This window comes from Theropithecus gelada, chromosome 9, assembly GCF_003255815.1.
Source record: "Theropithecus gelada isolate Dixy chromosome 9, Tgel_1.0, whole genome shotgun sequence".
Taxonomy (NCBI): Eukaryota; Metazoa; Chordata; class Mammalia; order Primates; family Cercopithecidae; genus Theropithecus; species Theropithecus gelada.
Genome location: NC_037677.1, coordinates 41,160,885 through 41,178,868, shown reverse-complemented (window position 1 = coordinate 41,178,868; position 17,984 = coordinate 41,160,885). Strand labels below are relative to the sequence as shown.

Here is a 17,984-nt window from a genome sequence, read left to right as displayed (position 1 = left end):
GGACATGAACTCATCCTTTCTTATGGCTGCATGGTATTCCATGGTGTATATGTGCCACATTTTCTTAATCCAATCTGTTATTGATGGACACTTGGGTTGGTTCCAAGTCTTTGCTATTGTGAATAGTGCTGCAATAAACGTACATTTGCATGTGTCTTTATAGCTGCATGATTTATAATCCTTTGGGTATATACCCAGTAATGGGATGGCTGGGTCAGATGGTATTTCTAGTTCTAGATCCTTGAGGAATCGCCATCTGTCTTCCACAATGGTTGAACTAGTTTACAGTCCCACCAACAGTGTAAAAGTGTTCCTATTTCTCCACATCCTCTCCAGCACCTGTTGTTTCCTGACTTTTTAATGATCACCATTCTAACTGGTGTGAGATGGTAACTTATTGTGGTTTTGATTGGCATTTCTTTGATGGCAAGTGATGATGAGCATTTTTTCATGTGTCTGTTGGCTGCATAAATGTCTTCTTTTGAGAAGTGTCTGTTCACATCCTTTGCCCACGTTTTGATGGGGTTGTTTGTTTTTTCTTGTAAATTGTTTGAGTTCTTTGTAGGTTCTGGATGTTAGCCCTTTGTCAGATGAGTAGATTGCAAAAATTTTCTCCCATTCTATAGGTTGCCTGTTCACTCTGATGGTAGTTTCCTTTGCTGTTCAGAGCTTTTTAGTTTAATTAGATCCCATTTATCAATTTTGGCATTTGTTGCCATTGCTTTTGGTGTTTTAGACATGAAGTCCTTGCCCATGCCTATGTCCTGAATGGTATTGCCTAGGTTTTCTTCTAGGGTTTTTATGGTTTTAGGTCTAATTAAGTGTCTAATCCATCTTGAATTAATTTTTGTATAAGTTGCAAGGAAAGGATCCAGTTTCAACTTTCTACTCATGGCAAGCTAGTTTTCCCAGCACCATTTATTAAATAGGGAATCCTTTCCCCATTTCTTGTTTGTATCAGGTTTGTCAAAGATCAGATGGTTGTAGTTGTGTGGTATTATTTCTAAGGGCTCTGTTCTGTTCCATTGGTCTATATCTCTGTTTTGGTACCAGGCATCACCACAATGCAATCGATGCAGGTGTGAAATCTGCATGTACACTCCCTAAATATGTAACCATTTATTTTAAAAATTGAGAGAAGAAAATAAAAATCACAGGACCCCCAAACTTGTTATGTCAAGGGGAAAGGTAAGCCTAGGAACAGAGTCATGGAACCCTGACATTTATTTTCCCTACATAGGTAGTTAGCTGTAATTTCACAATCCCATGTCATAGCATTATGTGTAAGCCAGGATCCCACAAGAGCCCAAAGCCATATACTTCCCCAGATGGCCTGCATTACAAATCACTCACAAGGAAATTCCTTGCTAGCCCCTGAATCCTACATATCCTCCTATAAAACGAGCCTATGCCCATGGTTGCCTTAGGTCTGCAACCTACGTTTAACTGCTAAAACTGACTTCTCTTAAATTTCACATTGACAGTATCAATCACCAACTTATCTTCGCAGGTACAGAACAAAGACAAGATGAGATCAATTGCTTTTCCACCTAGCCTAAGACAGCTGCATACATGACTCTTTCCTACACTCTTTCTTTTCAAACGTTTGCCTTATCTTATGTAAAGCATCGATTTACTGAGCACTAAATAGACTCTCCCAAGATGTAGCCATTAGCCTCACTGCCTACCCCATCCTTTCTCTTTCCTTCTGCATGTTCTCTTGCCCTATGTACTGAGTTCCCAAAACCCACTGAAAATGCACAAATGCTCCTGTGACTTGTGTTGTTTCTGGGTGCAGCCTCAAACCTTAGCTCAATAAACCTCTGCTAATCAAGACACTTGCCTAAGCCACTTTCACTGGTTAACACGCCCTACTCCACCCTCCTTATTTTTCTCCATAAAGCTTATCATCTCCTGACATGCTCCATTCTATAGTTAATTGTATTGTCGAATTTCATTCTTTTCTCCCTAAAATGTCAGCCACATGAAGACAGGGACTTCGCTTCTATTATTTATGACCTGTCTGCAATACAGAAGCCCTTCTCCTGATGCTGTCTCTGTCGTTGATCTCACGTGACCCCCCATCTCTCCCAGTTACTCACAGTGTCACTTGCTGCTCCCCTTCCACTGTGACAGTGACCAGTTTGTGCTCATTGCCTAATGGGGAGACATCATTGATGACCAAATGTATGAATGATGGGAACCCTGGCTTAATTTTCTGAGAGAGAGAAACCCTTATAACTTTCTTTAGCTTTCCACTGAAAAGTGCTTCTGATGAATTTGATATGGGTTGAGGAGTAGCAACATGGAGTTCTCCAGTGTTGTCCAAGGGGATCTATTCTTCACCGAACATTTCTCCCTACATTACTCATGTAGTAAAAGAAAGCAATTTCTGTGTCACTTATCAATGTTATTTTTTAGAAAATGTCCATGATTATGTAAAAATATCAATATTAAATTGTATAAATTTCTATCTAAGCATACCAGTTAACTCTACCCCCCTCAAAAAAGCTATTATTTTCTTTTATTCTGGAATATATACATACTTAAGCAAAAAATGTTGCTTTAAATTATGATGTAACTATTGGAAATGTAACTGTAGAAAAAATATTGCTATAGAGTACTAAAAGTCTCTACTGATAAAGTGCATATATTTTCAAAGTGTAATATAATAAGTATATAGAGAATAAAATATGTTATTCACTTATAAAATTAGTATATAAATAATATTTACAGCGAATTGTTTTGAGAAATGTGTTTTGATATTGTTTCAGTTAGAGGAAAAGATTAATCTCTCAAGTATATCAGTTCTTCTATTGTGAAAAAGAATACAAACTTTCTGTGAAGAGCAAGGAATGTAGCCAAGTCCAACCTCATCCTGCTCCCCACACACCAGTCAATATGTCAGGAGACAAGGATTTGGAGCAAGGAAAGGTGACTTTAGTTTGGAGAGCCAGGAAGCCAAGAAGATGGTGGACTAATGTCCCAAAGAAGTATGTGAATCAGTATAAATTTCATGCTCTTTTTATGGAAAGGGCAGAGGAAGGGGAGGTGGGTAGGTAGGATCCAGAGGTGACTGAGGAAGGCAAACACCTGGGAGCCAGTGAGAGTCTGAGGAGGATGGGAACTACTGTGTCATTGGTCAGGTCACAAAGCTCCTACAAATCTCTAACAAAGCATAGTTGTTTACATACTTTCCCTTTAATCTCAGAGTTAGTTTCAAAAACTATATGATTGCTGTTTTTCATTTTATCTCAGTGTTGTAAAATTATCCTAGCCTATGTGCAGGAATGGATGAAGGCCCCTTAAACAGAAGTGGAGTTAGTTATGTTCGTTCTTTTGCTGTTTCACGGTTACATTCATTCCAATATTTCTTGGTGTGTTTCAGGATCTCCAATATTTTGTATATTTATAAGAATCAACCATGAAGGAGATGACTGCTGTGTTCAGCATGTGAAGGTGAAGGAATTCCAACCCAGAAAGTGACTCCCCTAGATCCACTGACCTCAGTTACTCTCAGATGCAGTTGAGGTTGGTGAACACAGCCTGGCAGATTAGGAGGCCTTCGTGGAGAGGAGGGAACAGTGCTGCTTTAAGGCCCAGGCCCAACTGCTGGTGAAGGAACCAACAGGGCTCAGCTCATGGTATTTCTCCACTGTGGTGTAAACACAGTGGCCAAAAACAGAGTAGTGCTTTGCCTTGCCTTTGTCAGTGCTTTTCTCATGGGCAGCCTCAGGCATACTCTTTACCTGCACAGTACGTTAAAAACGTCTCCCTTGGAACATCTTTCTATTTTGAAAACTGATCTATCAAAATTAAATTTGTTTTCCTGTTGATTTTATCATAAAGTTGAAATCTCAGAAAATATGCAAAAAGTGCATACATGAATGAGGAGAAGCCTCTGTAAATCCCCACAAACACAGGTCACCCTGTGGAAGTACTGGTGTCCAGCCCTTAGCCCTCGTCTTTTCACCTGTACTTGTGGTCCTGGGGGAGAGTCTCAGGCCTGGCATTGCTATGTGCTGCTTTTCTGTATTTTAAATGTTAATATATACTGTCTGGTTGCCAACCCCTAAATGTGAAACACTTTATAATCCTGATATGCAATGTAGGAGAATTCTGTCCTTCATTCGTCATCATGTGAAACATTTATTCACTTAAATTTTTATCAATCTAAATAGTTTAAATGAGGTGTGTTTTCCCTGTTCACCATTGTTGAAATGTCTTCCCTTTTCTTTTTTTTTTTTCTTTTTTTTTTACTGAGAAGCAACATGATATTGAACATTTCATCACAGTACATTCTTTAAATTTCATGTTTAGAAGCTATAAAAATACAAAAATTTACATTTTTTAAAAGTTAAAACATTTAAAAACTGGCTACCTTTTTCGCATTTTCCTTCAGATATCTAAGATTTAATAGACTAAAACCAGACCTTATACTAGCTTTATGAATATTGCAAAAACAAAAAGGGTAATTCCGTGAGGACAGGTGAACTGGTTTTCTATTTACTGCTCCTCACACACCCCAATAGCGGTGAGCCCTGGAGCGGGGCTGAACCCACAGACAGATGGGTCGTGTGGGAATCCGACCCATGGCCCTCCCCCAGCAACTGTCCTGAACAAACCTTGGAGAAGGTAACATACAAACCCATCAGAGATTTCTAAATGGTAAGTCTCTGGAGGCAGCTCCAGGCATCACGGGGGAATCTGTGTGGCGTCCCTGTGGCCGCACCCCCTGACGCAAGCGTGCCAGTGCACAGCTCTAACACAGATACACTCAACAATCAGTAACCTTTCGGTTTCTAATCAACAACTTTCAGTATTCAAGTACTGATAGTATTAATCCATGAACTTTAAATTCTTAAAAACAAATGAAATCTTGAGAACATAGAAACTTATTGCTGTATTTGAAATGATACAATATTTTTTAAAGTATCCATGAAATAATTTAAAGATGCACACCTTTTACCAGAGCGTGTCACCCAAAGCTGCTGAAAAGAGCAACTTCAGGGCTTCTAGAAATCATGACATAACCCCACACTGACATCAGCCAATTTGTCTTTTCAATTCTCACAGCTTTCCATACCATTTTTTTTTTTTAAGAGAAAGGTACTGCATCTTTATCATACAGGTACAGCAGTTTTAAAGGGACAAAATTCAAGTCAAGACAGTTATCATCTCTAATCAATACAATTACCAAAGCACGACAGAGGATTAACAAGAAGCACAATCGTCAGAGAACCACAGCAGGAGTCGGCCATGGCTATGCTATGTGCGTACCACCAGTCTAGAGCCAGCCTTCGGTGGAGAGCCTGCACTGGATTGGCTGAAGACGCCGCTGTCCCTGCACCAAAGCGCTTGGACAGCAGAGGAGAAGTCTTAGTCACTTACCCTCAGAGGCTACCCATGAGGTCTGGACCAGGTGTTGGTTACGCTCACACTCTAACACCTGAAGGTACATAACGATTATCTTATGAGGATGCTTCACATGGACGCAGAAACCCAACTCTTTGAGAACTCGTCTTTCCGCGTTTATTATTTGGTTCTTTAAATTAACATAATCTTGATCCAATAGTAGAGGCATGGGCTTCTTTTTCTCTCTCAGCTGTCGAAGGCGGTGAAACACATTGATGACGTCCCGAATGCGTCTTGGAGCCTCTTCTATCTTGGAAGCCAGGTGGACACAGGCCATTGACACGTGCTCCATGGAGTGCTTCACGAAGGACTTGGTATAAAAGAACCGCTGGAACAACACCTGCCCGGTAGCCATGGCCACCTGCGGCAGGCGGAGCAGGATGCCGGCCGCCTGGATGAGCTCGTAGCCCACCACGCGGAGGTCGGTCTCTGTGTCGGTGTCGAGGCCACTCGACATGGACGGCGTGAAACGGAGCTTGTCGTCAGGCAGGAGGCAGTTCTCCAAGGTGATGAGCACCCCGGAGTACAGCCTGTCCCCGATCAGCACCCCCTGCGACCCCGAGGGCGCGCCCNTTTTTTTTTTTTTTTTTTTTTTTTTTTTAAGACAGGGTCTTGTTCTGCAGTGGCAAGATCAAAGCTCACTGCAGCCTTGACCTGCTGGGCTCAAGTGATCCTCCCACCTCAGCCTCTTGAGTAGCTGTGACCGAGCCTCTCTGAGCTTTTAGTTGATTTACCAATCAAGACCACAGGCAATGATGATCCCAAATACCTGCTTTTTCTGTGGCTCCATCTGACACAGCACATACTAGGACACTGACCCTTGAATAAAGTCACAGATATCCCAATGACTTTCAAACACCTCTGGCAATTCTAGAATATCTATTTAAAGAATAGTCATCCAAATGCATAGGAGGACCGCTTCCTTATACAGAGATGAATTAGATAAATTGATGAATAGGTGTGTTTGTGTATATCTATTTGCATTTGTCTGATGTGTGTTTTAGTGTTTGGAGAGATGTTGGGTTTTATATACACTTAGATATGAGGATACTGTGTCTGTCTTCTCTGTGAGTGGAGGATTTGGAGTCACAAACTTTTGTACTTGTAAAGAGTATAGAAAAATTTATTTGAAGAATGGAGGTTTGGGATCCTCTGTAATTGATGGAGTATTTTATAAAGACTTGTACACTCTTCTAGAAGAAATTTATTCTTTTGTTTTTGGCTGCAGAATATTTATAACTTAAAGTTTCCCCAGATTGTAGCATCTATTAATGACAAGTAGTCACTATTTCTTAAAAAAAAAAAAAAAAAAAAAAAAGTAGAGGTCTCTGCACAAAACAAACAGACAGAAACTCATATAATTTCAAATGATATTACAAAAAGCAGAGTATAACCAATAAAAGGGAAACTAAATACGTGCAACAATTAACAATATGTTAAATACTGTGTTTTCTGGCCTTCATCCAATGGAATAAGAAGTTTCATGAATAATTGTTTTAAAAGTCAATTAACTACCTCATTTACACACCCATGTTTATAGCAGCATTTTTCACAATAGCAAAAATATGGAAACAATCCAAGCATCCATGAAGAGGGTAATGGATAATCCAAATGTGATCTATCCATGCGATGAAATAGTATTCAGCCTTCAGAGGAAGGAACACCGGCACATATTGCAGACCGGATGAGCCTTGAGGGCAGGATGCTCAGTGAAATCAGCCAGACATGAAAAGGTCATCACTGTATAATTCCACTTCTCTAATGTAGTTAGAGTAGTGACCCTTATAGAGAGAGGAAGCCTCTGTGATGGTTGTCAGGGACCGTGGGAGTTATTGTTTAGTGGGTTCAGAGATTCCGTTTCACAAGATGAAAAGAGTTATGGAGATGCGTGGTGGTGATGGTTTAACAACATTATGAATGCATTTCATACCACTGAATTGTACACTTGAAAATGTTCAAGAAGGTCAATTTTATGTGTATTTTTCCACACTAAAAATAATAAATGAGAAAAAACAACAAATAACGTTTTGTATATGAAGAGGTGTTGCTATTGGAAGCTCAGAAACATTTAGATCTGAAAAATCACAATGTCATCACATTTCAAATTTTCTGTATTCTAACAAAAGAGTTTCCCAGAGAGACACTTATACAGTTTATATATATATATACGCTAGGGAAAGGGGAGTATTTGAAATAATCGTCCAGCCTTCAACTCAGAATTTCAAAAATATCAAACATAAATAACAAAAAAGCAAAAACTAAAACTACAGTAAAATTCATATATGTATATAAAACAAGAAAAAAATAAGGTTAAATACTTATAACCTGAAACACATGGGCACATCCATGGAAAAGAGAAAAGATGGAAACAAATCACAGGATTAAAACGGGTCACTAAAGATGGACAAGAGACTGGATATAATATTTAGTCATATGACTAATTATAAGCTCAAAATAAAACACAACTCAGAGCCAGAGAGAGATTTCAGTGTGTGTGTGTTGGGGGCGGGAGGGGGGTGGCAGGGCGTTGCAGGGAGGATTTAATTTCAGTGAGAAGAGAATTTTTTATTTCAGAAATGAGGTTGGGGCCTGGCAGGTGCAGTGGCTCACGCCTGTAATTCCAGCACTTTGGGAGGCTGAGGAGGGTGGATCACATGAGGTCAGGAGTTCAAGACCACCCTGGCCAACATGGTGAAACCCTGTCTCTACTAAAAATACAAAAATTAGCCGGGCGTGGTGGCACGCTCCTGTAGTCCCAGCTACTTCAGAGGCTGAGGCCCGAGAATCGCTTGAACCTGGAAGGCAGAGGTTGCAGTGAGTTGAGATCGCCCAATGCACTCCAGCCTGGGCGCCAAGGCGAGACTCCATCTCAAAAAAGAAAAAAAAAAGAAAAAAAAAAGGAAATGAGACTGAGCGCGGAGACTCACACCAGTAACCTCCGCACTTTGAAAGGCCAAGGCGAGAGGATCGCTTAAGCTAAGAGTTTCAGACAAGCCTGGGTAACATAGGGAGACCCCGTCCCTACAAAAAATAAAATTAAAAAAAATTAGCTGGGTGTGGTGGTGTGCACCTGTGCTCCCGGCTACTCAGGAGGCTGAGTTGGGAGGATCGCTTGAGCCTGGGAAGCTGAGGCTTCAGGAAGCCCAGATCGCCCACTGCACCCTAGCCTGGGTCACTCTAGCCTGGGTAACAGAGACAGACCCAGTCTCAAAACAAACGAATAATATAAAAAACAACCCACAGACTGGGGGAAGATTAAAAAAAAAAAAAAAAGAAAGAAAAAGAAAGAAAGAAAGAAAGAAAGAAAGAAAGAAAGAAAGAAAGAAAGAAAGAAANAGAAAGAAAGAAAGAAAGAAAGAAAGAAAGAAAGAAAGAAAGAAAGAAAGAAAGAAAAAGAAAAAAAAAAAGCTTATAAGTTTAAAGCTGAAAGTGTGGAGTAAACAAAGTCGGGCAAGGGTGGACAGGCACAGCTGACAGGAAGGTCCCTCGCGGGCGGCATCTGGGGGCTGCCAGCCAGGTCTGGCCACGCCTGGTGACGCTGGGCCTGGGGAGGCGTGGACGGGCAAGCTGCCCCCAAGGCCGCTCTGGGTCCCAGTCCGCGCCCTGAGTGACGCCGGGAGCCTCCAGCGTCCCAGCGCCTCCGCAATCAGTGGCGCCACCGGCGTCTGAGAACCCAGCAGAGGCTCGGGCGGAGGCCACGCCCGGACTCGCTAGAAGGACTAAGCCCGGAGCCCGCCCACAGGCAGGACGCCGAAGGAGCCGAGAAGAACGCCGCCGGAGGAGCCAGGAAGAACCTTGCGGCCCCGGAGCTAGAGCGCCGAGGTTCCCGGAACAGCTGCCGCCTCGCCATCGGCCCCGGCGCCCAGGTCTCAGTGGCTTGCCAGCTGCAAGGGGCCCGGGACTGGGGTGGCCTCCAGGCAGCACGGATCCGCCCGCACTACCGCAGCGCCGCCTCCAGGACCAGGTCTCTCAGGACCGGACGTGGCCACCCTGCAGCCACCTGCAGGACAAGAGTGAAGGCCCCCCTGTCCTCAGCGCGGTCCTCAGCGTCGCGTCCGCCCCGCAGCGTCTCTGTCCTTTAAACCCTGTCGCGGCTGGGCCCCTGCCCTGCTCCCGCTGCTTCTGTCAACGGAACCTTTCCCTGCCGCCTCCGCGCTCCTTCCCCCGCAGGTTTCCCCTTGACTACGTCTGGGTTTCCTCTCCTGATGGAAGGGCCTAGGCGTTGGGCTGGAGTGGGAGACCTGCCTCTGGCTCACCGACTCCGTCCTCCCTTCACAGCCTCCCGCCCAGCTCCTCACACACCCGCACATCATGGGGCTGGGGGAGCCTGAGACTCCAGGACCCTCAGGCAGGGGTTCCACACAGTCCCCACAGTGGGAACCACTCCTTGTCCCTGGGATGGGGACCCGGCTCCGCCATTGTAGGGACGGGTGCCAGAGGCTCTGTATCTCTCAGAGAGGAGGCTGCTGCCTGCCCCCGCCCTGCCCCCAGGGTTCTCCCTCCTCTAGGGCAACAACAGGAGCGTGATGTTCCCGCTGCAGAGCCAACGCCTACCTCCTCTCCCCACGCGTTCCTGGCACACTGCGATTCTGCCTCCTGCCCAGCAGACCTGCAGTGGACAAAAGGAGCACCAAGAAGCACCTTTCTTAATTGTGGGACAGCCGCAGGAAGGAGGGGAACATGGAGTTCTCCCCTGCAGCCCCTTTTCCCAACGCCCACCTCCAGTCTCTAGGGACAAGTCCAGCCTAGGAGGAAGTCGTGGTCCGAGGGGAGGGCAAAGATGCCTCTCAGCCTGTGGATCTGCAGCTCCCCCAACTCCCAGGATCTGTGTCAGGTGGGCCGCCCCTCTCTGCTCCTCCTGGGAAAAGAACTCGGGTCGTCCATGGCCTCCCCTGCCCAACCCAATACCAAGTGGACTTTGAGCTCCACAAAGCTGGCAGGGACCACTGTATCTCCAACAGCGGGTGTGCAGAGCAGGAGCATGTGTGTCTGCAGGTATCTAAGAGATGGGGCAGGGACAATCTTTGGGCCTGTGTGCAGTGAGGTTATGTGAGAGTGTGCAGAGTGGTCTTCCCCCCATAGTTTCCCCAAAACCCACAGCAAGAGTGGAGGGCCCCTGGGGGAGAGAAGGGCCTTGTCTCCTTCCCCTTCACAAGGAGCTATTCCTCCTCCTGAGGAAGAAGTTCTTCCTTCCCCCATCTCTAAGTGGAGGAAGCCCAGCTATCTGCCTTTGCAGTGTGCAGGGTAGAAGGTAAAGAGTTGGTGTGGGTAGGTGGGGGAGTCCTTGGGTCTACAGCTTGCTGGGATAAGGGCTGGGGGAAGGCTCTGTCCCTCCAGACATATTTTCTTCCCCCATCTGTCTGGGGCTGCAGAATGGGGTGCCAGAAGGACCCTGTGTCCCCCACACTGTGGGTGTCTTACTCTGGGGGCTCTCCCCCTAGGCTTCCCCCTCATATAAAGCACCCTTGAAACAAGAAAGAGGGTCCCAGGGCTGCAAAAAGTGGAAGCACAGCTTCTGCAATGTGTTGGGGAAAGATGGCACTGTATCTCTCTGCTGGTTGGTGGCTATGACAACCCTGGCCAACTTTATTTATCTCTGAGTTTTCTTGCCACCCCTCTGGGTGTTTCCCCAACCATCTTCACCCTGAATCCAACTGTTTTGGGGAGGGGAGGGTCCTTGCTCCCAGATCTCCCAAGATGGTGGTGGGCCACTTCCAAAATAGTGATAGGCCACTTCCAAGATGGTGGCAAGTCTGGTGTTCTCTGACCTGGGGTTCATGGCCTCATGGGTTCCAAGGAATGGAATCTTGGGCCATGTGTGAGTGTTATAGCTCTATTAGAAGCCATGGGTCACGGATAAGAACCATGGAACCCAGTGACTAATGTTCAGCTCCATTAGGACAAACTCAGGCACTTAGCTGTGCAGGAACAAGGGCAAGCTTTTAGCCCCATCGGGAGTAGCAATGGGCACCTGGCTGGATCAGGAGCACAGCAGATGGATCCAGAGGGATGCAAGTCAGCAGTGGGTCTGCAAAGGCGCAAACAGCAGTGGTGGACTGGAGCAAAAGCTCAGCTCAAGCCATAACAAATAGGGACCAGAAGAGTGCAGTTGCAAGATTTACTAGAGTGAAATAGAGTGGAAACAGAGCTCCCAAACAAAGGGAGGGGACCCAAAGAGGGTAGCCATTGTCGGCTGGAATGCCTGGGTTTATATCCCTATTGTAATGTAATAGGGAGCCGAGCAAGAAGACACAAGGCAGATGAGAACTGAGGTAGCCTTTATTGGACTCACGGGTGAGGTTCACCGGTCCCCTAGGAGGAGGGCTGAGGAAGTTGCGCTCAGGGTGGGTATCCAGGGCCTTTTATAGGGTGAGGTAGGCGGGGTTTGTAGGTTTCAGTTTTCCTGAGTGAGGTTTCGATTTCTGAGGAATGACGTGTCCAGGAGCTTGCACAGGGTGGGGATTTTTTGGTGGGCACAGGCTTTTTTCATGCACTGAGAGTCTTAGCAGGAAGTGAAGGGTGGGAAATTCTAACAAAAGGCCTGCGGGAAGACTTAACAAAAGGCCTGCCATGCTGGGTGATACCGCCATGTTTGGTCTAGATTCCTGCCTAACATTCCCAACCTCTTTCTAATAAGAAAAAGGGGCGACATATTCATCTGGCTGCTTCCTGCTGATATAGGCCGTCATGGGGTTCTTCGGAGTTCGGAACTCGGGTATAGGGGTGGAGTAGCATCTGATTGAAAGTGACCCGGGAGACTTCTTTTATGCAGTCCTGGATGAAGAGGAGGACACAGGGAGCCCCCATGATCCTGAGGTAGGTAGTCCGGAGGCAACGGGAGCGTCCTCCCACTGTCACGCGGAGNATTTGGGGGCTAGAAAGGCAGAGAATCTCTTGGGGGCAGTGCTGGTGTATTCTGTTTCCTCTTGCACTCAAAGCCCAATGAGGATTTGAGGACCAAAAGTCATGGAATCATCCCCTTAGAGGACATGTGTTTGGGAAAGTAGTGAGTGGAGGGCGGGGAACAGCAGGAAGTGGCCTGTTATGACTCAGCTTAGTTTTCCTTCCCAGTCAAGGCAAGACAGCCATGGAATCCTGCTGCAGGCCCTCCCCCTACTCTTTCTGGCCTCAAAATTGGTGCCATTTTCTGACACACCCCCAGAGACTATGGACCATCACTGGTGCTGGGGGGCCCAGGGCTGCTGAGCATCTGTTCTTACCAGAACTGTCCATCCCTAGAAGAGCACAGAGCCGTGAGTGCTGAGCTGAGGCCCTGGTCTTCTCTACAGTTCAGAGGTCTTTCAGCAAGTCTGCTCCCAAGAAGGAAGATGTCAGAACTAGAATACAAAAGTAATTTTTGTGGACCAACAATTAAATGCAAGAAGCCCGGGGGTGAGAAAAGTGAATTCTCCCAACACTGCTTCCTGTTTTCTCCCCTTCATGTCCCTCCAGGGAAAACTACTTTGTTGCTTCATTTCTGCCTTTTCCCCCTGACATATGCACTTTGGGGCCTTTTCTTATAACTGGAAGAAAACAAAATCCCACCCCCACAAACCTGTATTTAAAAAGAAACAGGGCAGGGCATGGTGGCTCACGCCTATAATCTCAGCACTTTGGGAGGCTGAGTTGGGTGGATAACCAGGTCAGGTGATCAAAACCTTCCTGGCCAAAACAATGAAAGCCCTTCTCTACTAATAAATAAATAAACAAACAAACAAACAAACAAACAATTTAGTGGGTGTGGTGGCACGCACCTGTAGTCAACTACTCCAGAGGCTGAGGCAGGATAATTGTTTGAACCCAGGAGGCAGAGGTTGCAGTGACTGCACTCCAGGCTGAGCGATAGAGTGAGACTCTTGTCTCAAAAAGAAAGAAAGAAAGAGAAAGAAAAAAAGAAAGAGAGAGAGAGAGAGAAAGAAAGAAAGAGAGAGAGAGAGAAATGACCATGTGAAATTTGCCTCTGTCCAAATATTTCATCCTTGCACACATGCACGTGCCCCTGTGTGTGTGTGTGTGTTTGTAGCCACCCATTCATTTTTTATATGGAGTATTGTCTTATTTCTGTCTGTTTTAGTCCCCACCTCATGAGCTTGTGCTCAGGATCAATCTTTTATGTCCTGTTATGATTCTGAACATTTGATTTGACCCACAAGGGAATCTTTCTCCTGGTAACTCAAATAAAATTGTAATTTAAAAATAGTAATAATAAATAGGCCGGGCGTGGTGGCTCATGCCTGTAACCTCAGCCCTTTGGGAGGCTGAGGTGGGCAGATCACAAAGTCAAGAGATCAAGACCATCCTGACCAACATGGTGAAACCTAGTCTGTACTAAAAATACAAAAATTAACTGGGCGTGGTGGTGTGTGGCTGTAGTCCCAGGTACTCAGGAGGCTGAGGCAGGAGAATGGCTTGAACCCGGGAGGTGGTGGTTGCAGTGAGCCAATATCTTACCACTGCACTCCAGCCTGGCAACAAAGCAATACTCCATCTCAAAATAAATAAATAAAGTTTAATACAATAAGTATATAGACAATAAAATAGAAATTGCTGATGACATTAATAGATAAATAATACGATGCATTGTCTTGAGAAATGTAGTTTAATAATCTTTCAATATTAATAAAAGATGAGATTGTGAAGTGCAGCATCTCTGTCACTGGTAATAAAAGAAAATCCAAACTTTCTGTGAAGAGTGGTAAATCTCAAATTCTTGGTGTGTTCCAGGAAGCTAAGCGTTCTTTAGATTTGGAAAAATCCACCGTGAAAAAGTTGACTCTTTTCTGTTTGCAAAAATGTGACTCTTCACATATTTGCAGCATGTGAAGGTGGAGGAAGGGGCTTCCAACTTGGTCCAGTGACCTTCAGAGAAAGTCAATGTGGGTGAACAGAGGCTGGCAGCTCAGAAGGCCTGAGTGGAGGGGAGGGAACAGCACTGCTTTAAGACCCAGGCACATTTCTGGAGGAGGGGACAGTAGAGCTCAGCTCTTGGCCTCCAGGGCAGGTTTGGAACAGCTCCTTGTGAGGGGGTGAATCTCATGGCCTATTCCAGGGACTCAGCACTTTTAGCATCTCTGCAAAATTCACCTCTTGTTCTTTGGAGACTTTAAGTCTCTTTTCTTTCAGTGCTTGAACCAGGGCAGTTAATTCTCCCATAAGCATCAAAATTGTCTCTCTTCACATTTACATAAGCATTTATAATGCTGGGTGTAATCAATGACTCTCTCTAGCCTTGCATTCTCTAAAGGTGACTCAATCTCTTCCTGCTCATTTTTGGGAGTACTAAGCTAGTCAGTGAGTGGGCATTCTTCTCCATTTGTGAATCGACTGTTTCCACAGTTTGTTTTTTATATCTTCCATAAAGTCAACTCTTAACAGGTCTTTGCATTGTGGATGCCCTTCGTGGAATCCTGGCCCTAAACCCCAGATGGTGTTCTCCCTTCGCCCTTCAGGATTCTGCTTCAATGTTGCCTTGCCAAAGTCTTCTCACATTTCTTGTAGCAATTACCCAGTAGGAAAAGGGGTACCCTCTCCACCCCTCACCACCCAACCACTTTCCTGCCTCATTTCTCTTCTCAGCCTCCTCGCTCTCCATGCAAAGTACCATTGTTTGTGTATTGTCTCTCTTTTCTCATTGGATTTAAACTTCATTAAGGCAGAAATTTGTTCCAATTTTGTTCTTGCTGTATGTTTCATACCCATTATTGCCAGGTGCAGTGGCTCAGGCCTGTAATCCCAGCATTTTGGGAGGCCAAGGTGGGAGGACCACTTGAGTCTAGGAGTTTGACACCAGCCTGGGCAACATAGCAAAACTTCATCTCTACAAAAATACAAAAAACTAGCTGAGAGTGGTGATGCATGCCTGTGGTACCAGCTACTCGGGAGGCTGAGGTGGAAGGATTGCTTGAACCCAGGAGGCAGAGGCTGCAGTGACAGAGAGAGGCCCTGTCTCAAAACAAACAAAAAAGTACCTCATAATCACACACACAAAAATATGTGTTGAAAGAATTACTGTTCCAAGGCTCCAAGGGGCTGCAGCGGGGAGCTGGGGCGGGGATGCCCAAGGGAGCTGTGGCTCCGGAAAGTCGAGGGACTGAGGCAGCCTGGGTGCCCTTGGAGGCTGCAGCGCCCGCCCCCCGCATCCTCTTGGCTGCCATGCTCTGGGGGTCCCAGACCCCGGCAAGGGCGAGCCAATCCTCCACTGCCACCGCCCAGTTCGGCCGTGCCACCCAGCTGCCATCGCCAGCACCCTGTCCGTGGCTGCCTGCAGGACTTCGTGGCTGCCCAGGTTCTGGTTTCCATTTGGAGCCGCGCTGTGAGTCAGAACACCTGGGTGCCGAGAGTAGGCAACTGCCTGAGGTAACCGACCGAGGAGGAGGGTAGTCTGGGACACCTGGAAGGGCCACAGCATGCCGGTAACCCTCGCCAGGACCTCATTTGACCCGAACAAGCACCGACCCATCGAGACCTCCTCGGTGCACAGCAACAGCCGGAAAGGTCCTGATGAGGCCATAGGACCAGCAGTCACTTACGTGGCAGCCCAACCTGGGCCGAGCCCTTCCCGGAGCCCCAAGCGAGGCAGGGTCCTCGCAGCACCCAGTCTGCTCTACCTCCTTCACCCGGGGTGGCTGCAATGGGAAACGCCTCAGAAAAGAGGTCCAGGTACCCCTAGGAGGCTGGGGGACGTCCATGGAGAGTCCTCCCGTCTCAGAGCCCATTATGGAGGCACGACAGGGAGCCTTTCCCTGCGCGTGGTCAGGCTGCCCTGGAAAGCTCCCTGTGCGACCAGCTGACCCGTGGTCCCGGACCCGTGCTGGGGAGCAGCAGTCCCCCTGTCTGCTGAGTGAGAACCTTTGGGATGGACCCCCTCAGGCAGCTCCATGGCAGGGAGTTCTACCCCAGCAGGATTCTGCCATGGAAAGCACGCTGGCCAAGGCTCTGTGAGGCACTGCCCTCGGGGGCCACGGAGGGATGGACCATGAACGGACACTACTGTGTCTGGAATTGGTGGGTTCTTGGTCTCACTGACTTCAAGAATGAAGCCACTGACCCTCACCATCAGTGTTACAGTTCTTAAAGATGGTGTGTCGGGAGTTTGTTCCTTCAGACGTTCAGATGTGTTTGGAACTTCTTCCTTCTGGTGGGCTAGTGATCTCACTGTCAGGACTGAAGCTGCAGACCTTTGTGGTGAGCATTACAGCTCTTAAAGGCAGCCTGGACCCAAAGAGTGAGCAACAGCAAGAATTACGCAAAGAGCCAAAGAACAAAGCTTCCACCGGTGTGGAAGGGGACCCTATTGGGTTGGGGCTGGCTCGGGCAGCCTGCTTTTATTCTCTTATCTGGCACCCACATCCTGCTGATTGGTCCATTTTACAGAGAGCTGATTGGTCTATTTTACAGAGAGCTGATTGGTCCGTTTTGACAGAGTGCTGATTGGTGTGTTTACAATCCTTGAGCTAGACACAGAGTCGCAGAGTGCTAGTTAGCTAGATACAGAGTTAGCTAGATATAGAGTACCAATTTGGTGTGTTTACAAACCCTGAGCTAGACACAGAGTGCTGATTGGTGCATTTACAATCCTAGTCCTCCAAGTCTCCACTAGGTTAGCTGGATACAGAGTACCAATTGGTGTATTCACAAACCCTGAGCTAGACACAGAGTGCTGATGGGTGCACATACAATCCTCTGGTTAGATATAAAAGTTCTCCAAGTCCCCATTAGTTCAGGAGCCCAGCTGGCTTCACCCAGTGGATCCTGCCCTGGGACTGAAGGTGGGGCTGCCTGCCAATCCCCAACCGCACCTGCACTCCTCAGCCCTTGGGCTGTCCATGGGACTGGGGCCATGGAGCAGGGGAGGGCGCCCGTAGGGGAGGTTCAGGCCACGGGAGCCCACCACAGTGGGAGGAACTCAGATGTGGCCGGCTGCAGACCCCGAGCCCTGCCCCACCGGGAGGCAGCTAAACCTGGTCAGAATTTGAGTGCAGTGCCCCCAGCGGGCACTGCTGGGGGATCCCGCGCAACCTTGGCAGCTGCTGGCCCGGGTGTTCAGCCCCTCACTGCCCTGGGCTGGTGGTGGCTCGGTGTGCGGGCCCACCTAGCCCCTGCCGGCGACCACGCTTGCGGGAAGTCACTCTGGCCCGGGAGCTCCGTGTGCAGCCCTGGTTCCTGCCCGGGCCTCTCCCTCCACACCTCCGCACAAGCAGAGGGAGGCAGCTTTGGCCTCAGCCAGCCCAGAGAGTGGCTCCCATGGTGCCGTGGTGGGCTGAAGGGCTCCTCAAGTACCGTCAGAGTGGATGCCGAGGCTGAGGAGGTGCTGAGAGTGAGGGCTGCTAGCACATTGTCACCTCTCACTACTACTCCCAGGAGACACAGACACGTGGAATAAGTCCCAGAAAAGGCACACTGGCAGCACAGGAAGGCACTGCTCCTTTGTCACTATTCTGATTTTCCTCTCCTTGCATTGTTTTTAAAAAGCACATTACAGCCTAAGATCAATGTCAACACTGGGTCCCCTTGAAGAAGCAACTCTTTGAACCCCTCTCTGGCTGTTGGATGGAAGGCAAATGCTTTTG

At 47.1% G+C, this 17,984-nt stretch overlaps 1 pseudogene across 1 annotated transcript; it reads right to left on the bottom strand.

The window, feature by feature from the left end:
• Positions 1–4,891: 4,891 nt before the first annotated feature.
• Positions 4,892–5,989, bottom strand: LOC112631017 (annotated as a pseudogene). Its single transcript, XR_003121059.1, has one exon. The product of XR_003121059.1 is annotated as a cyclin-L2 pseudogene (transcript).
• Positions 5,990–17,984: the final 11,995 nt, after the last annotated feature.